General features: G+C 39.3%; 1 protein-coding gene across 1 annotated transcript in view; it reads right to left on the reverse strand.

Annotated features, from left to right (window-relative positions):
* LMCD1 (LIM and cysteine rich domains 1) overlaps positions 1-27,691 on the reverse strand; it is a 79,818-nt gene that overhangs the window by 51,330 nt on the left and 797 nt on the right. The window lies entirely within an intron of this gene.

A 27,691-nucleotide genomic window follows, 5' to 3' on the forward strand; every position in this document is an offset into this window, starting at 1 on the left:
ATGGTAGGATAGAATTAAGAAAACGTTTCAAATAATGAACCTTCTTTTGTTCACAGTAATCTATATTCCATAAGTATTTGTCAATGCTAGGAGTGGGCAATTTTTAAATTATTCAAATTAAATTAACTTTTAAAAATTAAATTACATTTAATTCCTAGAGCTCTAACAACCAGCACAATAGGTTTTGGTTCATGGTTCTTCTTGCAGTCCTTTGAAAATCTACCATTTATTATCTCAAGCCACTAAAACCTGCCCCAGTCTTTGCTATCCCTACCCAAGGAAAACAACTGATTTGATTCAATTATGTATTTTAAACTAAATCTTTTTATTTTGTTTAATACTCTCCATTTTGTTAATAACAGTTAAAAGTCCCATTACCAGAAACATTAAGAGCCTTGGTGGAGCAGTGGGCTAATGCCTCCTTAAGTAACACCAGCTGCCTGCAATTAGTGCAGGTTCGCATCCCACCAGGCTCAAGGTTGACTCAGCCTTCCATCCTCCCGAGGTAGGTAAAATGAGGACCCAGATTGTTGGGGGCAATGAAGCTGACTTTGTAATAATGCCACTGGGGGGGTGTATGAAAGCCCTAATAAGCAGGCATATACATAGAATGAAGGCTACTGCTAAGCTTGTAAGCCGCCCTGAGTCTTCGGAGAAGGGCGGGATATAAATGGATTTTTTAAAAAAAAATTATTTTGATACCAGAAGCATTTTATTTTTGATATAGTCAAATTCTTGCTATCTGCACTAATCAAATATCTTGTAAAATTCAATAGATTGATAAATTGAAATCTGTTAAATATGCTTAAGCAAATTCAAAACTTCTGACCTCTGATATTAAAATTGCAGATTAAATAGAAAACTTAAAATTATGAAATTACATTTTAACTCTACAATATGTGATATAAAACAGGCCAATACAAGTGAAACAAACCAACTTCTGGCATGTTATATTTGGTATGTTATAGCAATATTTACCCTGTACAATCCTCAAGAATTTTTTATGTATTGTTGATAAAGCAGTTCATTCCCAAGAATTAAATATAGTGCTTTCTTTTTCTTTGTGTGTATGCGCACAAGTCCACAATCTTAGCATATTGTTCCACAGCCTATTTTTGCTATGTGTTTAGAACTGCACACTGTACACAAAAACAGTTTGAAACTGAGAGCATAATGGATAAACTCCACTAAATTTTAAACATTTACACAAGTACCATAAATTTTCAGTACCAGTTCCTATAATTTTGTGGAGAATATATGAATGCTTAGATCACTTCTACTCCAGATTAATTTTTAGCCTGTTAAAATACGCCAGATAAGTGTTTATGCACTGACTACACCAATATTTCTCATTGTGAACAACTGGAAATTAAATTCACAGCTGATTCCTTAATAATGAATAAATGTAATGGGCTGATGTGATAGCTATGTTGCAGCAAACACTACAGAATACAAAAACAGATATTCCAACTGGAACAATTTTGTATAGAGATGCAAAATATGGTTCACTCCTATAAATATTGTTTAGGAGCATTTGATTCGTTAACAGTCTAGGAGGCAAAGCAAGCTACAATCTGGTCACCACAGTAATTCTGGCCACTCCTGCTCACTGCTAGCACAAGAAAACCAAAGCTCAGATAGCTGCCAAATGTCCTTCAATGTGACAAAGTCATAACAATGCAACAGTCTCTGCAAATACTGTAGTCTTCTAAGAGCAAATACTTGGCAGGATGCCCTTTCCAACTACAATGTGTGAATTCACGATAAGGGGGAAAAGCAGTTTTTAAAAATAGAGCTGGGAGAATTTTCCAGTAACTGGATTTAAATGGATATTTTGAAAAAAGGATCCTGGGCACTAATCAGAAAACAGAAAGTTAATACAGGATAGATTTTAACTTGCTGGTAGCAATTCATTTCTCAAGTGATATGTGCCGTTTTGAAAAAAAACTCCCCAGTTTTTCTGTGAACACTTCTATGCGTGCTGCAATCGGTTTTGCTTTTCTTAATACACTTCAGTGAGACAGGCATTGTTACTTTTGGGAATTCTAATTGGACAGAGTGAATGCTTTCTTTTTCTTGCTTGATAGCTGTAACTGCATTAACTTCTATTAGGAAATTCTACACTAATAACTTCTTTTGTTGCTGTATGTAGTATTTCAGGCCAGGGGACCCATTTAGAATTTTCAAAACATATTTCTGGCTTGTGATATGAGACAGTAAAAGAGTCGGATTGCTCACAACACCTCTTCTACCTTCTCAAGGTGATTTTATTTCTGACTTTTTCCCCCTTGAAGGCAGGTTCTGGCTGTAATGATTACTTAACAATGCCTAACTTACTAAGCGTAATGTATAACTAATACATTCCATAAAATGATAGTGTCAATGCTGCTAACATCAAATGTTATTGCTTGACATGAGATGAAGGAGTAGCTATTTTATATGTTAAACTAGTGTATTGCTTTAAGACCTGTGTATTGTTTTAGTTTAAAAAGGTGGGGGGAGGGAAGAGTAGAAATGCACTTTCAAGGCCACTTGACTCTCTAAAGAAGATAAGATTTGGCGGTTCTTCTAATGGAAGAGAAACTGATTCTTTAAATTATGGTAATTGGAGAATATGATTAATGACAGAATTAGAAAGGTGGAGAATTGTGTTTAATATATATATATATATATATATATATATATATATATATATATATATATATATATATATATATATATATATATATATATATATATATATATATATATATATGTGGATCTTTGGTTATTCGGGTTTTTCCCCGCGTAGAACTAAAGGTGTAGGGGCGACGTTTCGACGGAATCCCATCCGTCATCATCAGGCTGGTGGCTTCTGCTTCCTTCTTCTGGGGGAAGCATGTGGCTGTTTGTTCCTCTTTTTTAAACTGCCAGAGGGGGTGTGTTCTGTGGGTGGAGATGTGCTCTGATTGGGTGGGGGAGTGTGTTCTGATTGGGTGGGAGTGTGTTTTGAATGGTGGGTGTGTTCTGATTGGGTGGGTGTGTGTTTTGAGTGGATGGGCTGGTCTCAGCTGCCAGCCTGAGACCTGAGTTGGTGAGTTGTGCTGCTTTTGTTCGGCTTCGTGTTTGTGGTGGTGCCATGTTTTTATAGTGGGTGTCAGTTTGCTTATTGTGTGGTTTGGAGGGGTTTAAAGTGGCTGATGTTGCAGCTGTAGTTAGGTTTCTGTTTTGTGGTTGTGCCTTGTTATCATTGTGGGTTCGGATTTGCTTTTTGAATGGTTGTGTGGTGGTGATGTCATGTGGTGTTATCATGAGTTTGGGTCTATCATTCTTGGTGGTTGGGACTCGTCTGTCAATCAAGGCGGGTTTCCAAATGGTTGGTAGGCGAGAGGTATCATCTCGTTTGTTTATGCTGTGGGGGCGTTTTTCTATCTCAATGGCTTCTCTGATTATTCTGTTGTTAAAATGTTCAATTTTGGCGATAGTTTTGGTTTTTTTAAAATCAATTTCATGTCCCGTGGCTTCAAAGTGTTGGACCAGGGATGAAGTTTGTTCTCCTTTTCTGAGTGAGTTTTTGTGCTCTTCAATGCGTGCACTTATTCTTCTGTTGGTCTGTCCGATGTATGTGGTGGGGCAGGTGGTGCATGGGATTTTGTATACTCCTTGGTTTTCTAAGCCAATTATGTCCTTGGGGTTTCTTAGGATGGTGGATATTTTTCTGTCTGTGTAGAATGCTGTTTTGATGTTGTGTTTTTGGAGGACCTTGCTGATTCTGTCTGTGGTCCCTTTTAAGTATGGGAGGAGGGCTTTGCCATTTTCTTGTTCTCTGTCTTGGGTTTTTGTGGGTGTGTCTCTTCGGATTAAGTTGGTAATCATGTTTCTTTGGAATCCATTGGCTGTTAGTACATTAGTGAGAGTGTGTAGTTCGGTTTTTTGGTGTTGTTTGTCAGCTAGGTGTTTTGTTCTGGAGATGAGTGTCTTGGCTACGGAGTTGATCTGTGCTGGGTGGTGGTGTGAGAGTGCATTCAGATAGCGGTTTGTGTGTGTTTTTTTATGGTAGATAGTGTGTCCTAGGGAGCCGTTGGATTTCTTGTAGACTAAGACATCAAGGAAGGGAAGTTGATTGTTAGCTTCTGTTTCCATGGTGAATTGTATTTTGGGGTGTAGGCTATTGAGGTGTGTGAGGAAGTCATCCAGTTTTTCTTTGCTGTGTGGCCAGATTACGAAGGTGTCATCTACGTATCTGAGCCAGAGTTTGGGTTTGTGGTTGGATTTTTCTAGAGCGAGGGTTTCAAAGTGTTCCATGTAGAGGTTTGCGATGACAGGTGAAAGGGGTGATCCCATGGGTGCTCCTTCCATTTGTTTGTATCTTTGTCCATTGTAGATGAAGTATGTGTTAGATAGGCAGTGGTTGGGCAGATCTAGGATGTGTTTTGGGGGGTTGTATTTATTTAGGATAGCTGTCAAGGCTTCTTTGATTGGCACTTGGGTGAAGAGGGATACGACATCGAAGCTCACAAGTAGGTCACAGGGCTGTAAGTTTAGTTTACTTATGATCTCTATGAATTGGAATGAATCTTGTACGTGTGAGGTGATGGAATTTGCGTAAGGCTGTAGTTATTTGGCAAGAAATTTGGCTAGATTTTGTAGAGGTGAGCCTATGGAGCTGACTATGGGTCTGAGTGGGGTTCCTTCTTTGTGTATCTTGGGCAGACCATAGAGCTTAGGACATCTGGATGATTTTTCTCTGGGAATGATTGTTTTCTGGATCTCTTCACTGATGGGGGTGGCTTTTATTTTGGATTTTGTGGTTTTTTCCAGGTAGGTGGTGGGATCTGTCTTGAGGAGTTTGTATGTGGAGTCTCGGAGTAGGTTGGATAATTTGGTATGGTAGTCAGATGAGTTCATTACCACCGTGGCGTTGCCTTTGTCTGCTGGCAGAATGATTATGCTGGTGTCATTTTTTAGGTTAAGTAGTGCTGTCTGTTCCTCTTTGGGTAAGTTGCTTTTGGGTGGTTTGCTGGTGCAGAGGATGTTGGTAACTTCGAGTCTGATTTTGTTGGCGTCATCAGGGTTAATTTTGGTCAGGCTGGATTCGACTCCGCATATAATGGTTTCCGTGGGAATGTGTTTGGGAGCGACTGCAAAATTAAATCCTTTAGACAGGACGTTGGTTTCGGCTTTGGTGAGAATCCTATCTGAGATGTTGTGCACAGTTTGTTTCATGTGTTGCTGTGAGAGAGGAGGGGTTTGTTTCTGGCGTTCCTTTAGTCTTCGGAGTTTATTGGTGTGTGTGTCTGTTTTGTAGGCAGTCTCTGTTTCAGCTCTCCAGACAGCGATTTGTTTGAATTTGTCCCAAAGTGTGGGGTGGATCTTGTTGCTGAGTTTGAGGTGAAGTGTGAGGAGGTCTCTGTTGATTCGGTCCAGGAGGAATCTTTTTGTGTGGAGTTCATTTCTGATTAGGGCCAGTTCAGTTCTTATCAGGATGCGTTTGATGGCTGCAGAGTTGGAGTGGAATTTCAATTGGAAGGATGTGGGGATTAAATTTTGGTCTCGGCAGTTGCGTAGGAATGTGAGGTCACACAGAATGGAAGCTCTTCGTACTTCGAGTTTTTCATAGGTCCTAGTTAGCTGGTGGATTTCCTCCCCGTAGAGGTAAGATATTTGTTTTCTGAAATTTTCGCGGGTGTTCGTATGTGGATCTTTGGTTATTCGGGTTTTTCCCCGCGTAGAACTAAAGGTGTAGGGGCGACGTTTCGACGGAATCCCATCCGTCATCATCAGGCTGGTGGCTTCTGCTTCCTTCTTCTGGGAGAAGCATGTGGCTGTTTGTTCCTCTTTTTTAAACTGCCAGAGGGGGTGTGTTCTGTGGGTGGAGATGTGCTCTGATTGGGTGGGGGAGTAAGTGTGTTCTGATTGGGTGGGAGTGTGTTTTGAATGGTGGGTGTGTTCTCATTGGGTGGGGGTGTGTTTTGAGTGGATGGGCTGGTCTCAGCTGCCAGCCTGAGACCTGAGTTGGTGAGTTGTGCTGCTTTTGTTTGGCTTCGTGTTTGTGGTGGTGCCATGTTTTTATAGTGGGTGTCAGTTTGCTTATTGTGTGGTTTGGAGGGGTTTAAAGTGGCTGATGTTGCAGCTGTAGTTAGGTTTCTGTTTTGTGGTTGTGCCTTGTTATCATTGTGGGTTTGGATTTGCTTTTTGAATGGTTGTGTGGTGGTGATGTCATGTGGTGTTATCATGAGTTTGGGTCTATCATTCTTGGTGGTTGGGACTCGTCTGTCAATCAAGGCGGGTTTCCAAATGGTTGGTAGGCGAGAGGTATCATCTCGTTTGTTTATGCTGTGGGGGCGTTTTTCTATCTCAATGGCTTCTCTGATTATTCTGTTGTTAAAATGTTCAATTTTGGCGATAGTTTTGGTTTTTTTAAAATCAATTTCATGTCCCGTGGCTTCAAAGTGTTGGACCAGGGATGAAGTTTGTTCTCCTTTTCTGAGTGAGTTTTTGTGCTCTTCAATGCGTGCACTTATTCTTCTGTTGGTCTGTCCGATGTATGTGGTGGGGCAGGTGGTGCATGGGATTTCGTATACTCCTTGGTTTTCTAAGCCAATTATGTCCTTGGGGTTTCTTAGGATGGTGGATATTTTTCTGTCTGTGTAGAATGCTGTTTTGATGTTGTGTTTTTGGAGGACCTTTCTGATTCTGTCTGTGGTCCCTTTTAAGTATGGGAGGAGGGCTTTGCCATTTTCTTGTTCTCTGTCTTGGGTTTTTGTGGGTGTGTCTCTTCGGATTAAGTTGGTAATCATGTTTCTTTGGAATCCATTGGCGTCGCCCCTACACCTTTAGTTCTACGCGGGGAAAAACCCGAATAACCAAAGATCCACATACGAACACCCGCGAAAACCTCAGAAAACATATATATATATATATATATATATATATATATATATATATATATATATATATATATATATATATATATATATAATTCCATTTATATCCCGCCCTTCTCCGAAGACTCAGGGCAGCTTACAAGCTTATTGTGCAAGGGGAGGAGATTTCAGATTCCAGCTTCCTTCGAGCAAGCATTTGCCGGTGTATTAGGCTGAATAAAGGACTTTTAAGGTAAACAATGCCTCAGAGTCACTTGAAAAGCCCATAGGTCGGAAACTTGACAGATAGTTTTTAAAAGTCTGGCTGTGAAGGCTTTTTCTCCCAAGTTCAACTTATGTACCAGACTTTGGAGAAGGATATTATTATTTGTAGTTCTGTCTTCAACAAATTGCTTTACCTTGAATTTTGAATAACTCACCTGCATATAATGAAAAATTCAGCTGCTAAATAGATCTTTTAAAAAGAAGTGTTGTTTTACTGTGAACTATTAGTTCAATATATAGCATTCACCAACATGGTTTCCAGATGTATTAGATCTTTAATTTGCAGAACTTAAAGTGAACATATTGCCTGGGAATTCTATGAGTTGAACTTCAAAACAGCTGGAGAACATCAGGCCATTTTTAGTACAATGGTTCATGAAGGCCCTATACACCCAGACCGAAACCTCATTTTTCTATTCCACAGAAACTAGTATTTGGGGTGATTACCTGTCACCCAAATAAAGCATAGCTAGTATTATCATTTCAAGTGATAAGCAAATCCAAACATTTAATAGCTGGCCTTTTAATTTAGGATTAAAAACTTAGCACAACCCACTTTTTTGAAAAGGCAGAACGAAAAGCTCTATTTAATGCATTTTTCAGCAAATGCCACTTTCATCTGGCAACTGGAAGGAAGGTTTACTGGCAAGAAACCATTTTTTCCAAGTTTGTGGTCCTATAGTATAAAGCAAGGACATATTCTATTACTATATACTGATCACAAATATGTACTTTAAAATTTATATATTTTATTAAAAATGAAAAAAAAGCTAAAGGAGTCTCTGTGGATTTTACTTCATTAGTCATTGCTGTACTATACTACTAAAATACTATTAAACTATAATCTTTTGAGACTCTAGAAACAGTGCAGAGAAGAGCAACAAAGATGATTAGGGGACTGGAGGCTAAAAGATATAAAGAATGTTTGCTGAAATTGGGTATGTCTAGTTCAGGGGTAGGCAACCTTGGCTCTTTTATGACTCATGGACTTCAACTCCCAGAATTCCTGAGCCAGCCATACTCAAGTGTGTGGTTCTCAATGGAACTGCATCTACATGAAGGGAAGTGTGTAGTGGGATGCCCCAGGGCTCTGTTCTGGGCCCAGTGCTCTTCAACATCTTCATCAATGATTTGGATAAGACACCAAGCTGGCAAGAATAGCCAATACTCCAGAAGACAGGCTTAAGATACAGGAGGATCTGGACAGACATGAACAATGGGCGCTATCTAACAAAATGAAATTCAATGGTGAAAAAGTAAGGTTCTATATTTAGGCAGGAAAAACCAAATGGTACCTTGCTCAATAGTAGTAACTGTGAGAGGGATCTTGGAGTCCTAGTGGACACTCATTTAAATATGAGCCAGCAGTGTGCTGCAGCTGCCAAAAAAATCTACACAATGCTAGGCTGCATTAACAGAGGGATAGAATCAAGATCACGTGAAGTATTAACACCAATTTACAACGCCTTGGTAAGGCCACACTTGGAATACTGCATCCAGTTTTGGTCACCACAATGTCAAAAAGATGTTGAGACTCTAGAAATAATACAGAGAAGAGCAACAAAGATGATTGGGGGACTGGAGGCTAAAACATATAAGGAACGGTTGCTGGAATTGGGTATGTCTAGTTTAATGAAGAGATGGACAAGTGGGGACATGATAGCAGTGTTCCAAAATCTCAGGGGCTGCCACAAAGAAGAGAAAGTCAAGCTATTTTCCAAAGTGCCTGAAGGCAGGACAAGAAGCAACGGATGGAAATTAATCAAGGAGAGAAGCAACCTAGAACTAAGGAGAAACTTACTAACAGTGAGAACTATTAATCAGTGGAACAACTTGCCACCAGAAATTGTGAATGCTCCAACACTGGACGTTTTTAGGAAGAGAGTGGATAATCATAGGATTTCCTGCCTGAGCAGGGTTTGGACTAGAAGACCTCCAAGGTTCCTTCCAATTCTGTCATTCTATTCTGACATACAATAGAATAGAGCTGGAAGCTACTTTTGGGTCTTCTAGTCCAGCCACCTATACCATCCCAGACAAGTGACTGTCCAGGCTCTTCTTAAAAACCTCCAGTGATTGGCTTCTGGTTCCGGAATTTTGGTGCTCCCAGATGTGCAAGAGATTCGCTCCTCATGTCGCCTGGATTTCTTCATCGAGGGCCCCCTGTAAAGGAGTCAAAAGTTCCCTAGAGGGGCAATGAGCAGGGGAGAGGTCTCTCCACTTGGCGGTAGAAGGGTGGCAGCCCTCCTGTTGGCTTGGAACTACTCTCTGAACCTAAGAAGAAAAGATCAGCCACTCCCATGGTCCATCATTTAGCCATTTCCTGCCGAAGCCAAAAGCACAACAAAGCACTTGAAAGCACTTGAAAACTGGGTGAGGATTGCCTTCTTGTCTTCCTAATTGTCTACTTTCCCTGTCAAAAGCTTCTTGATTTTGCTTCCCCCTGCGAGGAGAGAGGGAAGGGATTTTTCCCCCCACCCTCCTTAAGAGCGGCCTTTGTCTACATTGGGAGAGAAAAGAAACAGCCTTCTACTAAATTATACTGATTTATTGGACTAACTGCCTTTCTACTTTTGGCCCAAAGTTCCTATATTTACAGAAATGGACTATTCTACCTATTAGTCTAAAAAAGAGGACAAAAAAAAGAAATAAATAAAAAGATACTGTCTTTTGAAGTACTCTGAGGATATCTAGTGAATACTATTGGCAAACAAACGTGCTCATATTTTTGACTGACCTTGGCATTAAGATAAAAACCTGAAACAGCTGGAGATGAATTTGGCTTAGACTTGTGGAGGTGGACTCTTACTGATTTTTGTTTGAAAAATAGCCTCCACCAAGGACTATTTATAATTATTACAAAATGGAGAAGGATCAGCCACTAACCTTGCTTGATTATAACCTCATACTTGAAACAATCTACAGAGTCACTGAGATGTCTATCTCCAGATTTAATAATTTACATGCCAACCTTAAGTCACAAATTGAAACCCAGACTGCATCTAAAGAATTTACACTTCAGAATATAATAAAATTGGAAGATATTACTATTGAGACAGAGGAATATAAGCAACAACTATCCAAAGAATCGACAACTTTAAAAGTACAAGAAACTATCACTATGGCAAATAGCCTTAAGGACCAACAACATACTATGGGAAAACCTGATGTCCAAGATAGTGATGTTAACATAGAGGACATGGAAGATCAACAAAGAACGTTTCCTGAAAGCCTGGATAGCCAAGCATTAATTTCAAAATTGGATAAGACTCTCTATTTAAAGCAGATGAACCCAGACGGAAGAGGAATCCAGACCGAACTGAAGATAAAGTTTTTAGAGCAAATACAGTCTAGAACTAATAGGGCAACAACATAATGATAACAAATGGTTTGGCTTTTCTGGACCACTGATGGCTAGATAGCCTCCTTTGATTCAAATAATATATATTGGAGCGAAGGGAGACCTATCTGGCAATTCAAAGGCCTTGGTTTGGAAACCTGATTGGCAAAAAATTAAGCCCGAGTTAGATTTAAAAAGTGAGTTCTTATAGAACCATTAAAGGTTATCCTTTTAGTAATCAGTGATCTATCAGGATCTAAAATAGAAAATGTTTATGTTTTAGATATTATGATTTGTGCACTGACATAATGGAAATTTGGTTTATAGATCCCACGTTTGATGTTAAAAGACATTTGATAATTCTGTTCAAAAATTAAGAATTAGCTAAAATTTAAAACAGAATCTGGTTGTGTATAAATAGTTCTAGATTGATAAACATAGGCTATGGTCCTATCAGTAACGTGTGATGTATTAGGATGTGAAACAGATGATGTTTATTAGGTAGAACATAGCTACTCAGCCACTGTGTACATGTTAGATGCTATAGTTTCCATTTAAATAATAATAATAAGTAAGTTGGAAGGGACCTTGGAGGTCATCTAGTCCGACCCCTTGCACAGGCAGGAAACCCTATACCATTTCAGGCAAATGGCTGTCCAGTCTCCTCTTAAAAACTTCCAGTGTTGGAGCATTCACCACTTCTGGAGGCAGGTTGTTCCACTAGTTAATAGTTCTGTCAGGAAGTTTCTCCTTAATTCTAGGTTGCTTCTCTCCTTGACTAGTTTCCATCCATTGCTCCTTGTCCTGCTTTCAGGTGCTTTGGAGAATAGCTTGACTCCCTCTTCTTTGTGGCAGCTCCTGAGATATTGGAACACTGCTATCATGTCACCCCTCACCCTTCTCTTTGTTAAACTACACATACCCAATTCCAGCAACCGTTCCCTATATGTTTTAGCCTCCAGTCCCCCAATCATCTTTGTTGCCCTTCTCTGCACCCTTTCTAGAGTCTTGACATCTTTTTTACATCATGGTGACCAAAACTGGATGCAGTATTCCAAGTGTGGCCTTACCAAGGCATTGTAAAGTGGTATTAGTACTTCATGTGATCTTGATTCTATCCCTCTGTTAATGCTGTAATGAAAAAAGGGAAATTTGGGTTGTGAATATTATTTGGGATGTTAAAGGCTAAATTTGAATAATATAATTAAAATTAAAAGTAGGTAAACTTTAATAACAGGACTTAGATATATCTCAATGAAATTGAATTGACAAATTTTTCAACTGACCATATTATTTCTAGAAATTTATTAGTTTAAACTGGTTGTATGAAATGTTAAGGGAAATTGAGAAGGATGTTTTGATAATGTAACCTGAATTATGTACTGAAAACTCTGTTACTGAATCTCTGATTACCCAGTCATCATGATGCTTTCTAAATATGTAGATTTTAACTGAAAAACCAATTAAACTTGTTTAAAAAACCTCCAGTGATGGAGATCCCATGATTTCGGAAGGCAAGCTGTTCCACTGGTTAATTGTCCTCACTGTTAGGAAGTCTCTCATTAATTCCAGGTTGGCTATCTCTTTGATCAGTTTCCAACCATAGTTTCTTGTCCTGCCCTCTGGTGATTTGGAGAATAATTTGACCCCCTCTTCTTTGTGGCAGCCCCTCAAATACTGGAATACTGCTATCCAGTATCTGAGGGGCTGCCACAAAGAAGAGGGGGTCAAATTATTCTATTCTACTATATATTTATTTATTTATTTATTTATTTATTTATTTATTTATTTATTTATTTATTTATTTGGTTTATATACCTCCCTATTCCCAAAGGACTCAGGGCGGTTTACAAGGCAAAATTTAAAAACAATCCAATATAAAATTAAAATAAATTAAATTAAGTCTAGCCACAAAAATTAAATCACAATTTAAAAACATTAAACCCCTCAGTCCAGACCAGACAGCTCAAAGAGTCAGGTTTTTAGGTCCCGGCGAAATGAATGAAGGTCGGGGGCAGTCCAGAGTTCCATTGGCAGTTGATTCCATAGGGCAGGTGCGCCCACAGAGAACGCCCTCCCCCTGTGGATCGCCCGTCGGCAATCCTTGACCGGCGGTACCCTGAGGCCCTCCCTGTGGGAGCGCACAGGATTGCAAATTGACACTGGCAGCAGGTGCTCCCTTAGATAATCCAGGCCCATGCCATTTAGGGCTTTATAGGTCATCACCAGCACCTTGAATCTCACCCGGAGGGCAACTGGAAGCCAATGCAGCTTGCGGAGAAGAGGTGTTACATGGGAGTATCGGGAGACTCCCATCACAACTCGCGCGGCTGCATTCTGCACCAGCTGAAGCCTCTGAGTGGTCCTCAGGGGCAGCCCCATGTAGAGAGCATTGCAGTAGTCTAGCCTGGAGGTCATGAGCACATGGGTGACTGTGCGTAGGGCATCTCGGTCCAGATAGGGCAGTAACTGGCACACCAGGCGAACCTGGGAAAAAGCCCCCCTGGCCACGGCTCCTATATGATCTTCCAAACTGAGCCATGAATCCAGGAGGACACCCAAGTTGTGGGCCCTATCAACGGGGGGTAACACCTCACCCCCCATAGTTAACGATGGAAAAGATTGGTTAGTCTGAGATGCCGGTATGCACAGCCACTCAGTCTTGGCAGGATTGAGTCGAAGCCTGTTTCTCCCCATCCAAACCCGGACCGCTTCCAGGCAATGGGACATCACGTCAAGGGCATCACTGGGTTGGTTCGGGGTGGAAAGAAAAAGCTGGGTATCATCAGCATACTGATGATACCCCACCCCGAAACACGAATGAGCTCACCCAGCGGCTTCATATAGATGTTGAACAAGAGGGGAGAGAGGACTGACCCCTGAGGAACTCTACAAACGAGAGGCCTCGGGGCGGACCTCTGCCCTCCTGTCAACACTGACTGCGAGCGATCCAGGAGGTAGGAGGAGAACCACTGTAAAACAGTGCCCCCCACTCCCAACCCGAGACGCTGCAGTAGGATACCATGGTCGATGGTATCAAAAGCCACTGAGAGATCTAATAGGACTAGGACAGAGGAACAACCCCTGTCCCAAGCCCGGCAGAGATCATTCACCAGCACAACCAATGCCATCTCCGTGCTGTACCCGGTCCTGAAACCCGATTGGTATGGGTCCAGATAATCAGTTTCCTCCAGGAACAGAGGGAGCTGAAGTGCCACCACGCTCTCAACCACCTTCGCAAGAAAGCGAAGGTTGGAGACCGGACAATAGTTGTTCAAAATAGCTGGGTCCAGGGCAGGCTTCTTGAGGAGGGGCCTCACCACCGCCTCCTTCAAGGCGGTAGGGAAGGTACCCTCCCTCAAGGAAGCAGTTATTACTGCCTCGTGTCTCCTCCCGGGCTGCATATACCAGCCAGGAGGGGCACGGGTCCAATAAACATGTGGCAGAACTCAATCTCCTCATGATCCTGTCCACCTTATCTGGGGTCACAGGATCGAATTCACTCCAGGTAACATTCTATAGACCGCTCGATTCCTCCCCGTCAGTCTCTGCCCAGTCAGAATCCAAACCAGCTCGAATCTGAGTGATTTTGTCCGTCAGATGATAGCTAAACTCCTCGGCTCACCCCTGCAAGGGCTCCTCCTTCACCTCCTGATTAAGGAGGGAGCGAGTCACCCTAAACAGGGCGGCCGGGCAATTATCTGCGGATGCGATGAGGGCAGCGAAGTAATTAGACTTCGCTGTTCTCATTGCCGCGAGATAAGACCTTGTAAAGGTTCTTAACCGCAACCGGTCAGACTCAGACCGGCTGGATCTCCAACAGCTCTCTAGACCTATAATCTATATGATTATATACTATACTATATTATACTATATATGATTATATTGTTACCGATAAATTTTATGCATTGCACTGCCATTTAGCAGCTATGTTGTACTTTAGCAATTTAACTTTTTAAAATTACAATTTGTTCAACTCTGTACACTTTAAGGAAAAAAGGCAACATTTTACTTTTTTTTAAATCCAGTTTTGAAACCAATTGTCTTGAGTTTTGCTTAAGAAGAAAAAAACATAATTCCCCTGAAGAAGCCAACAAATGTTGGATTCTGTTTTAAGGCTCTTTGATTTTTAAATTAGATCAGTCTAGTATTAAGAATCCTATTATATCCATTTGTTTTACTTACAAAATATTCTTTCTGCTTAAATATCAACAATGTTTAAGCCTAAAAATGAGCAAACAATAGAAACATAAGGACCCTGAAAATAGTCTGAATTCCAGATTCTGCATGCACAGGTTTTCCCAAACACCTGTGTGGCACTAAGCAAAATTTCGAACTGCTAACTGACTCATTAATTAGCTGCAATCAAGGTTGCATAGAAACAAATTTATTGCGCTAGAATTCTTTTCTGAAATGCTTTTATCAGAGTAAGAACATATAGATTTTACATTCTAAGAAAAATAATATATATGTGTATTTTAGGTTCCCAGTGTCTCTGGGAAACCCAGACTATTTGTGTATTTCAGAAACAAAAGTGAACGAAACAAAAATGAGAAAACAAACTGACAAAAGAAGAAGAAAGAAATTCACAACAAAAGAAGCAGTAAGAAATTCACCTAATGCTGGTAGGATAGGAAAGCTTTTCAGTCTCACAATATTTTCAAGTCTATGGACACAGGAAAGTACGAATAGAGAAGACAATGCTGTTCCCTTTTTCACCATTAAGAAAGATCAGATCTTGTATACCAATGATATTTTTCTTTCATAATATAGTTAGAGAAAAAAGCAGGCCATTTTAATTGCCCTATTATTCTGAATGCGTAGGTCATGTACATTGTTGAAAGAAAAATCTTCATCAGGGTCCAGTCCAAGCTGGGAATAAACAAAATGGAAACTACTTTAGAAAGAAGGTTGTAGTTTATTGAAGAGCAGAGCCAGACAGAAATGTGGCTCTGGGAAAGCTGACCACATGTTGTTGGGAGTGGTAGGATTTTATACTTCCTTGGGCTTTTGTGTTTGGAGTTGTTCCTATGGCATGAACTTTGACCTGAGGTTCAGTGTGCCCTCCTGGTATTCTAATGGTGGTGGGTTAATCCTATTATGTCCTAAAGGTCATTTCCTAATTCCCTGGGGCTGTGGCTGATGGCTATGTCCTGTGTTGGATTTTGGGGGTGAGAGGTTGTTGGTTCTGGGAATCTTTGTCTTTTGAATCCCATCAGCTCTAAACTTCCTGGTGCCAGTCTTTCTGAAAAGATTATCAGATCTGCATTCTACAGAGCTGGTTTCTGCTTGGGGCAGAGAGACTTGGGAGTGGTGGTTTCTGCCTTTAAGAACCTTTGGGGAAATACAATATCCTGCCTTTTTAATATTTCCCAAAATATTTCCTTCTCTGGGGGGTGCTGTCTTCCCACAACATAAACACCACCTTTATTTTTGCCCAGAAATAATAGCTAAGAATATTACAATATGATACCACTATCTCCCTCTTTGCTTCCCTTCTCCCAAATTTTGGTTTGAAAACAAACCAAAGTGAGAGGAGGAGGATCAGCAAATCACCCTGTATATTCTCTACATAATCTTTGACATTCAGTAGGAAGGATGTTTAAGTCTCCCCCCCCCCAAAAAAAAAATCATTACCTACACATTTGAACAGGGAGAAGGTTGTGTTTCATTTGTTGAGTCTAGAGTAATAGGAAGTTGAAATGAAGCAAATGGGCAGGGACTGCAAATAATAAAAGCAAACAGAAAGCAGACCTCTATGATGGATAAAATAATAATAATAATAATAATAATAATAATAATAATAATAATAATAATAATAATAATAAGAAGAAGAAGAAGAAGAAGAAGAAGAAGAAGAAGAAGAAGAAGAAGAAGAAGAAGAAGAAGAAGAAGAAGAAGAAGAAGAAGAAGAAGAAGAAGAAGAAGAAGAAGAAGTAGTTGGAATGGACCTTGGAGGTCATCTAGTCCAAACCCCTGCTAAGGCAGGAAACCCTATACCATTTCAGACAAATGGCTGGCCAGTCTCTTCTTAAAAACTTCCAGTGTTGGAGCATTCACCACTTCTGGAGGCAGGTTGTTCCACTGGTTAGTTGTTCTAACTGTCAGGAAATATCTCCTTAGTTCTAGGTTGCTTCTCTCCTTGACTAGTTTCCATCCATTGCTTCTTGTCCTGCTTTCAGGTGCTTTGGAGAATAGCTTGGCTCCCTCTTCTTTGTGGCAGCCCCTGAGATATTGGAACACTGCTATCATGTCTCCCCTCACCCTTCTCTTCATTAAACTACACATACCCAATTCCAGCAACCGTTCCCTATATGTTTTAGCCTCCAGTCCCCCAATGGTGGTTTAAACATTCTAGCCTTCTTTTTTATGTTGCCTTTCATTTTATAATTATTTGCATAGCTAGTCTCTAGTCAATGGAAATTCTACATATGAATGGAAAATCAGAATCCCTGATTACGGAGTCTCTCCTAGGACAGAGAAAGAAGAAACATCTTGGTTCCCCAAAGATTTCTTTCCTGATTTCCAGCCAATTTACATTTGAGGAAGCAGCCATTTCTTAGCCAAATTAATCATACCTACCTGGGATAATAAGCATGAACTACATTAGGCTTCACTGTAGAATAAGTATATATAAGTGCACACTTGCTGAATACAACCTCTCTCTGTGTGTATACACATACTGTATCTTTGCCTATGTAAGGGAGTACTTTCATGTAAAACAGAATGGTTGCATCTATATACCCATATGGAGAGATCAAATGGTTTTATAAAAGGATGTCTTAACTTCAAGGCAGTTTATTTTAATCAGTGGTTAGAACTATTAATTATTTTATTCCCTTCCAAGCCAACAGAATCTTGGAAAGAAATAATATAGACTTTGTCAATTAGTCTGGATGTAACTCTTTGAAAACTGAACAGAACAAAATTTATTACAGGAGGGAAGAAACACTGACTTGAAAATTGGGCCAGATGTGTCTGGAGTCTGCAGATGTAAAAACAAAAAAATCCCAATGCATTCCTATTTAGAGTACCTTATTTCTTTGGTCCTGTGGATTTTTTTTTAATATAACCCTGGGTTAATCTTGACTCCTGCAATTGAGGAGTCAAAAATCATGCAATATTCTTAGCAGTATTAATGAAATGGTTTGCACTGTCTTCATCCAGAATGGGTATTTGACTTTCCAATGTAGCCAACAACCTCAGCTAATAAGCACATATGAGACAAGACACTCAATTTTGATGATTAAACTATCTATAACATAAATATGCATAAATGCACATGATTCTATCTTGCATACAATTTAGTGGCAGTAAACAACCCCTAGATGAAAAAAAGGAAGTTGACAGCATAAGGGATTTTTGTGTTTATGATCTTATTTGATCTTGTTCTTTTGGAGAGAAGTAGTCTCAAAATTCAAAGTTTACTTCTTTTTAATAGCAGGTACTAAAATAATCAATTTCAGATTTTTATCAGAGATTGATTTTTCATAATTAAAACTAAGCAAAACAAATGCTTGCCTTAAGCAGAAGTCAACCAGTATGAGGATTTTCCCTTCCCCAAATGTATACAAAGGCTGGGAATTGCTTGACTTCACTGAATGCTCAAATTAGGAATAGCAGGTTATTTTAAATTTTCTCACTGATCTGGGTGTTTTTGAAGTAGTGAAGCGGTAATCCCACAAGCACTAAGGAAATCAAAGCAACAAACAACAGCACTTAAAGTCTTCTAAAACTGAGGTACAGGAGAACAAAATGCTGCAAAATATCTTGGAATTACTTAGCACAGCTGACTAGAGCAATACTACAAGAATAAACTTCACCTAAACTAAACTATTTTTCCAAACTTAAAAAAAATATCCTTAGAAATGTGCTAAATCTGAAAACTGCTCAACCCATACGAACATTGAAATAAAACATAACTTCTTGGCCTCTGCACATCTCTAACACCTACCCAAACATTATTTGCCTGTAGAAGTTTAAGGCACATATGGCCAAATATATATTTTTTTGCTTCCATTTGTAGTTCAGTCTTCTCTTACTGGGTTAGCTAAATTTAAACATTGCTATGTAACTTGACAAAGGGGCTGTTACACGTGGACTTCAAATTGCGCTTTATTTTACTCCAGGGTGAAGAAAAGAGTCCACAAGGGGGAAAAAGGCAATTAGTACCTGGTGGGGGACAAAGGAAACCCCAAATGTCTTTGAAATAATGCAGTTCCATCTACCAATCCGGAATTGAGCATCATGTTTATATAGATGACACCTAACCCCAACTTTATTCCTGACCATAACTGTTGGTGCTCAGTCTATGTGAGAACTATTATGTTTGAGGAACATTTACCTGAAAGGACTATCACCTTCCTCAATTTAAGAATCTTCCCTCCCAAGAAGAGTAAGCAAAAAAAAAAAAAAGTTCAAGCACTAAGACTAGAATGGGATGGTGCTGGCAGTGATGGAGGAAGCAGACAGAATTTAAAATTCTCTTGAAGGCTGAAGAGATCTCTGTTGTTCTTCTTCCTTCTCATAATCCAGGTCTTAGATATGAAATTTCTGTCAACCATCTCTATTAAAACGTCAGGTGTCATATTGGCTTTGGAACTCTCCATATCTGTGTGTCTCAGTCATTGCGGTGAAGTCCACATTATTTTACTCTATCTCCTGTCTTAAAAAACTTATTTGTAGTGCTTAATGTTCTTCAGATCTCTAAAAAAAAGGTAAAAAACACTCTCAAGTTAATCTTGACTCCTGCAATTGAGGAGTCAAAAAATCATGCAATATTCTTAGCAGTATTAATGAAATGGTTTGCACTGTCTTCATCCAGAATGGGTATTTGACTTTCCAATGTAGCCAACAACCTCAGCTAATAAGCACATATGAGACAAGACACTCAATTTTGATGATTAAACTAACCACTCCAGAGAGCTTTGCAGCAAAGCCAACTTTTATTACATTTGATTCACACAGAAAATTTCACCATTAAAGTTGGCATGTCTCTCAGTGCCTGCTTTAGCAGACTATATAGCTGGAAGCTGCCATTGATAGCATTCCTCTGTAGCTATTCCTGCAGTAACAATTTAAGAAGCCCCAATCTCTTGTTACTGAATAACAGAACAACAGTGTTGGAAGGGACCTTGGAGATCTTCTAGTCCAATCTCCTGCTCAAGCAAGAGACCCTATACCATACCAGACACATAGAATCAGTATCTACTGATTCACACCAACTCTGTTTTAAGATGCAAACAGGGTACAGGCAGGGTATAGTTGCAAGCTATTTTATATTCCTAGGGAATATAAATTGATAGTGGTGCAATAATCAGCATTAGAATGAAGTAAAAGGATTGACAGGGAAGATGAGCATCTGATTTTTCCATTCTAGGACATACATATTAATGTTCCTGTGCTGGAACAGGCCAACCTTTCTGGCACTAAATGTATCCATAAAGTTATGTTGACATGAGAAACAGCCATGCAATTAGCCTATTCCAAAAGCTAGCTGCATAGAGGTCACATCACATTATCCTTGAAAGTATTACAAACTCATAAACTGAGTTCAAAATTCTGTTTGCACAACAGGCTAATCAGCGTTAGCTACTCCTGGTTCACTGAATTACCCTAATTGCATGGTTCTATACAACACATTGAGTCACAAACTGGCCATTTTAGTTCACTGTGTTATACAAACCCAGCCACAGCCTGAATTTATGAGTCCAAGATGCAACACAAGACCAGCTGTGTAACTGATCTTATGGCACAATCATTTCAAGTCTGACTATTAGGATAGTGGGTTTAGAACTCCCTATGACAAGTTTATTGAGCCAACTCTCACCATGCTCATCATTCCATTATGGTGGAGTCCAGGTTATTTTAACTCAACACTACGAGTACTCCCATTACTGTTTTCTAGCCATTTGATGTTTAGGATGCCTCTCATTTTACTTGGATAAAGAAGGTTGTACACTCCTATTACATTTACATTCTAGACAGTATTTTACGGCATCATCACCATCTCTTTGGAAGCAAAATTCCAACTTAGCTTCCACTTTGGTTACATTAGTTCTATTTTCCGCACTGATGAACTTGTATTGTCCCTCTCTAAATGTCAGATATATAAGATGCCCACTTTCCAGAACAGTGCTAGACAAATGTAAAAAGCTCTATCAATGGAAGAAATATGAAATTCTGTTATTAAAACCAAGGACTTAAACTCTTCATGTATAGTTGCTATATAGATATGCCATCTAAGTTACATCTTCTCCAAATATCAACACTTTTTATACTCTATGTAAATTTGCTAAGTTACATAATGTGCAAACATCAATGCTTGACTTACAACCAGTTGCATATGATCATTTGAAGTTATGACAGACTGAAAAAATAGTTACAGCTTGTCCTTGAAGTTACAACTACCATACCACCCCCATGGTCATGTGACTGCTTTTTGGACACTTGACAACTAGATTACATTTATGACTCAAGATCATGTGATCATGTTTTATGACTATTTTGCTGCTTGCTGGCAAAAACACCCATTGGATAAGCTGGATGTGGACTTATGACTATGTGATTCAGTTAACAACCATTGTAAAAATGGCTGTAGAATAGAATCCAGGGATATGGTGATTTGGTGTACAATCATTACGATTTATCACCAAAATTACAGGTTTAGTTATGAGATCATAAGTAGAGGTCTTCCTATATAAAAGGGCAGGTTCCAAGGACAAAAAGGCTTTGAGGGAAAATGAAAGAGAAACTAAGGCTTCCTTGGAAGGAGAGGAGAAGAAGAAATGGAACAGGGTGCCTACATTTTGAATCCTTGAACTCGGATCCATGTTTTTGTTTCCCTTTCTTGTTCAGCCACTTTCAACACATAAAGTGACTTCTTTTTTGTGGGTGCTGGAAGGAAAGTATTACAAACGTTGTTTTCTTATGCAGACCAATGGCTGCCTGAGTGGACTCCTTTTAATTCGAGGCCAGAACTCCTTCTCATAGCTCTACAGCCAATCAGATGAGTGGGTCTAACTTTTTCAGCCGATGACAAGCAAATCATTCCCTCAGGTCCTTAGGCTTGCTTTAACCTTCTGAGCGGGTGGCAGGATCATGTATGTTCCAGATGGGGAACACATTTACTGTATCTGCCTTCTAGAGTTATTTTGTCAGTGAGATGGGTGGCATAGAACTTTAATAAATAAAATCTGTCTCACATGGTGTCTGAACATGGAGATTGAAACTCCCACATCCCTATTTCACCTTTCACAGCATGGCTGATAAATGTGCTGAAACAGCCAAGTTCATTCATTAAGACCAAGGGGAAGGGGGTGGATGGGGAGCCGGAAACATTATATCTTTGGCTCAAAAAATAAATTACTATCTGGGTGGAACAGATGAAGTCATTGCCTTAATCAAGTGTTTTATCCAATTAAAAAAAATGAAACCATGGTAACATTTCTTGGGTTTCCTCCAGAAGAGAAAAGAACCAGAGGTGGAAACTGGAGGAACTAGCATGACTAAACCTAGTTTGGCTAAGGATGATCTATGATTGGTGAAATCATTAAAATACTTGGCCAGAATTATGCCCATAAGTGTAGCTATGCTTAGACAGTTGTGCCAAAAATTTAAAAACGGTCCTGTAGTCACTGAAGGTTTTACAGACCTAGCAATACAAGTGGCGTAAGGCTTGTAAAACAAATAAAAAATATAATAAATGTGAAATCACACTGAGAAAACGCAGAACTCAATCCAAACAATACAGAATAAGGCTTTCTATTATGAAATCAAAACATGTTTTTCGAAGACCTTTAAAGGTAGATCAGGATGATGACCCTATTTTCCTTTTCTCTACCCTATGAATTAATCATGTTTATATGAAAAGGCTTAAATCAAACCATTAAAATGCTTTCAGATTTTAATACAGGGTTTTGTCTTTTTCAAATTTCTTTCAGGTGTTGATGAGAGGGGGAAAAAAGTATGAAACCGATTTGGTACCTAGTTCTTTTTTCTCAAAACTGTAAATTACTATTTAAAATCAATGCATGAGTTTATTCCTTTTATTACAGAGGGGGGGTAGTTTGGACATCAGTCTTCTCATCCTCTCTTGTTTCTTTTTCCTCTCTCTTTTCAGCTATTCTGGTCATTATGGCAGCTGTTTTTATTACAGGAGCTTCTTTCCACTTAGCAACTTCCAGCAGGCTATGAAGTCAGTATTTATTACTATAGTAAATTCCCAGGGAATTTGGATGAGGGGATAGATGGGGAACTCATCAAATTTGCACACGACACCAAGCTGGCAGGAATAGCCAATACTCCAGAAGATAGGCTTAAAATACAGGACGATCTGGACAGACTCGAACACTGAGCACTATCTAACAAAATGAAATTCAATGGTGAAAAAAGTAAGGTTCTACATTTAGGCAGGAAAAATCAAATGCACAGGTATAGTATAGGTGGTACCTTGCTCAATAGCAGTAACTATGAGAGAGATCTCGGAGTCCTAGTGGACAATCACTTAAATATGAGCCAGCAGTGTGCTGCAGCTGCCAAAAAAGCCAACACAGTGCTAGGCAGGATTAACAGAGGGATAGAATCAATATCATGTGAAGTACTAATACCACTTTACAATGCCTTGGTAAGGCCACACCTGGAATACTGCATCCAGTTTTGGTCACCACGATGTAAAAAAGATGTCAAAACTCTAGAAAGAGTACAGAGAAGAGCAACAAAGATGATTGGGGGACTGGAGGCTAAAACATATAGGGAACAGTTGCTGGAATTGGGTATGTGTAGTTTAATGAAGAGAAGGGTGAGGGGTGACATGATAGCAGTGTTCCAATATCTCAGGGGTTGCCACAAAGAAGAGGGAGTCAAGCTATTCTCCAAAGTGCCCGAAGGCAGGACAAGAAGCAATGGATGGAAACTGATCAAGAACAGAAGCAACCTGGAACTAAGGAGAAACTTCCTGACAGTTAGAACAACTAACCAGTGGAACAACCTGCCTCCAGAAGTGGTGAATGCTCCAACACTGGAAGTTTTTAAGAAGAGACTGGACAGCCATTTGTCTGAAATGGTATAGGGTTTCCTGTTGTGATTCAGGGTCAGCCTGTGGGTTCGGCAGTTGGGTCGGACGACTCAGAGGAGGAGGGGGGTGTTGAAGACCTTGCTGAAGGGGTTGAAGATCTTGCTGATGATAGCCCTCAGCCAGGCTCCTCCCACTTGGTCACCACGGAGACCCAGCTGTGTGAGCCTGACAGCGTGGATGAAGATGACCCACAGCTGGCCCTGTTCAAGGATGCCCGACGCAGGAGGCAGTCAATTAGGAGTAGACAGAGGAAGGCAATGGGGCTTCTCGGAAGGAGGCAGAGAGAAGCCACGCCCTGAACTCTATATAAGGGGAATGTGTGGGGAGGGCTGGTTTGCTGAAGGCATCCGCTTGGATAGTTCGTGTTTCTTAAAGCTCCGGTTTCTTGGTTCATGTCTTGTTTGTTTTTGTAGTAATAAATTTGGCAGGCGTAATTCCAACCTCTTGCCTTATTGTAAAAGGGGTTGTCCCTGCCTTTTCTGCAGGGCCGGTAGCAGGCTGGTACAGAACATTTCCTGCCTTAGCAGGGGGTTGGACTAGATGACCTCCAAGGTCCCTTCCAACTTATTATTATTATTATTATTATTAATTTGGATAGCTCTGTCGTTATGATTCTCTGACTTGAACCCTTACCTCTACTGTGGCCTTCATTGGTGAACAGCTCCTTTCCTAGAGGAGTGTTGTTGTTTTTTCTCACCCCGAGGACAAAAGAGCATCTCCTATAGTCCCTGGGTCAAAAAGTCATTTCACTTCCTCCCCATTAATTGTCACATATTATACTAGACTCTCTTCCACACTGATGGTTTCAGGAGAACCACTGGAAAGTGGCTACGGGAGTTGTAGATTTCATCAGGTGGTTTTCTTCTCCATATTGCATCAGGAGTTATCCCCTGCTGAAATCTAGACTTTGCTGTCCGTGGTAGGAATCTTCTTTTTCTGAGCTAGAATACCCCTTTTGGTTTCACTAGAATTTTCTGCCCCCTCCATTTGTACCTGCTTAGCTTTCCCAGCAGTAAATCATCCTCAGCTACTGTAAGGAAACTACTGGAAACTACTTCTGTATCTGTTTGGGGGTGATGTTTTTGCATTCACAAGTATACTGGACCTGGCAGTATTTGTGTAAACTATTCTTCTACAGCCTTCTTCTGGGTGCCTTTACCTGGCTTCAGCCATTTTTTCCATAGGTCTGAGAGTTAAACCCATTCACTCTTCTTCCTGTGAGTTGTAGATATAATCTTGAAAAAACTGTTGATTTAATATTTTATTATTTCATAAACTCTTATTTTCTCCACCCCTTACAGTTATGGATAACAAATGCAAAGGGACTGATGCATATTGTCATCCTTCAAACAGGGAGTTATATGAGCATAGCCAGAGTATTTTAGCCAGTTACAGGATGAAATCACCCTTTTGATTATTATAAATAATGCTTCTAAATTTGTGGACTCCTGGGAAGAAATGGCAGACTGAAGACAGTTCTACAAAGAGAAGAGCCAATGACTGCAGAATAAAGAGCAGACAAGTAGGCTGGCTTCCTGATAACCCTTCTCAGGACAAGGAGATAACTTGAGATTGCCCACAAATGTTCCATCCAGCTGCTTGTGAGGAAATTGCAAAATAATGGTCTCTAATGGGTTATCTTAGAACTTTTTTTTAATAAACAGAGAAATGATTAAAACTTTTGATTTTAGAAAGTTATAAATTGATGAAAAGTCAAAATAAATTTTAAATAAGATTTTGGAATTAATCATTCCTGCGGAGAAAATGCATTTAAAAAAAAAGAAAAAGATTTTAACAAATAGTTCACTAGAAAGAACAAAAGATTACAATTACAGAGAACCGTTGCATTCACAATTACAGAATGAAGTAAAATATTTTAATATTGGACATATTAAAGGATGTTTTTGATCAATGGATCCAGAAATTAATTTTAGAAATGTCTGCCTTTATATATAGCCTGTGTCTAAAAGATGTTATGGAAGAAAAGCAAGTTCTGACAAGACAGACTGAGTTGAAAGGAGTTTGCTACATGAATGACAAGGAAAAATGTCTTATATAGGACATAAAAAAGAAAACTGGCTGATGTTTTAATAATTAAAAGGCACAATTTAAATAACAAATCAAAAGAGTAGCCTGGATAATTTTCCTATATTGCATTTACAAATGCAGCTTGCTGAAGTTTAAAAAATGGAAAGAAATCAAGTTCTACAATATTATTTGAAGTGACTAAAATTTAAGATTAACAGAAAAAGGAATACAAAGTTGGTTTATTTGATCAAGTTTAAAATAGATATGTTATTTGTGGTAACTCTTAATGGACTTTTTGTTGACATCACTGATGATGAATGCTTTAGGAATTTGTTTATTCATAAGAGACATGGTAAGAAGACATCATTTGTTCTATTTTAAGAAAAGGTGATAAGTTACTAAAATTTAACCTTGTTTATATTTGTATAAAGTGTATGAAAGATACTGCATCCTTATTTTTTCTTTCTGTTCTATTTCTCCACTTTCCTTTTTTTCTTGTTCTGCACCTTTTATTCTTCCTTCTTGTATTAGTTTGTGGTAATTATATTTAATAAGAATATTGTAAATAATGCTTGTACATATTTTTCACTATTTTAGGAACCTTTATTCTGTATTTTTCCCAACTAAAGTGATGAAATGCTACTTCTTCTGGTAGACCGAGTTCCTTTTTTTCCTGCACACATTCCTATTCTTAATAGTAACACCATTTGCAAGAACTCTGTTGAGTTGGCACAAACCACAGAGACAAAGTTTATTGCATTTGCTCTGTTTTATTATATCAGGAGGAGTCTTGGATTTAGCAAGGAAACTCGCTTCTTCTATTGTATTGGCTAGTTCCATCTTTATCCACATCTATCACTATAAGCCTAAGCCTAACTCTACATCTTTATTTACTTTACCTTCACAAGTTTGTATTCTGGACTTCCGTTACTGCCTTTGAGTGCAAGCTCTATATTTCTGGACTGAAATCTGGGGGAAATTATTTGCAATGGCTTGCAAAGTTGGGACTCCTCTGAGTACCAAATTCACTCTTTTTTTTCCTCCATTGGAGCAATGGTAAAAGTTGGCAGGCTTTTCCCCAGTCATTTTGCTTTGGGAGTAAGTTTTTAAAAAGCAGACTTACTTGGAAGTAAATTCCTCTTTTTCAGTGACTTTTTAAACTCCTGGTAGAAAAGTGTTCAGCTGGATTGACTTTTACAGTCTGCTTGAGATTTTCAAAAGTTACAGTTCATTCTCAGTTTTGGTCTATTTAGTGCCAGCTTCTGCATGCTTAAACACCTTCCAGAGAGCAGGCTAGACAAAACAGCCTATTGTCTATTTTGGGCTGTTGGCTAAAACGTCCCTTGTTTGATCATTACATTGCCATTGTTCACTATCCACCCTCTTATTTCTCTCACCAAACATCCTATTCAACTACTGGATTTGACCTCATACCAGTCATTCCACTCTTCCAATTCTACCTCCTCATTTAACTTCCTTTCACCACCCATCGCTTCACTTTCTCCCATTCCCACACTCTTTTCTGTCCCTCTCCCACAGCTTTAGATTTGGGTGTGGCTACAAAAAGTGAATTGTGGGGTCAAGGCACTCTGACTCCTCATACAGAATAGGGAATAGAATAGAATAACTTTATTCCCTTTAAATGTACACTAATCAGCATACCTTAACATGAAATGTCATTGCATACAGCTCTCAAAGGGTCACCAACTCCAACATACACTACATAAATATGACAAAAGAACTGCATATATCCACATATATTCTATGACACAGAAACACAGTCTACATATCAACTGTGTTAAATGAACAGCTTCTCAGGAAAAGGAAGTAGGAAGCACAAGCAGTGGAGATGTATATCCTTTCATATGTTTCAAAATGATCCTGTGTAAAACTTAAATCCTGTGTTTGCATTTCCTGGAAATTAAGCCATAATTAGCATAGCAAGACCAAAGGTCTGAGGTTTACTTAAAAGGCATACAGGACAGCAGCCCATTCCTGCAAAATTTCCCTACAGATTATTGCATAAAGGGAAAGTAAAGTGACTATATGGGTGCATATAATTGTGCCATATGTTTAATTCATGGCTTCCTATTCCCCTGATAAGTAATAAAGGAAAAC

The sequence above is a fragment of the Vipera berus genome (assembly GCF_964194415.1).
Source record: "Vipera berus genome assembly, chromosome: 2".
Lineage (NCBI taxonomy): Eukaryota > Metazoa > Chordata > Lepidosauria > Squamata > Viperidae > Vipera > Vipera berus.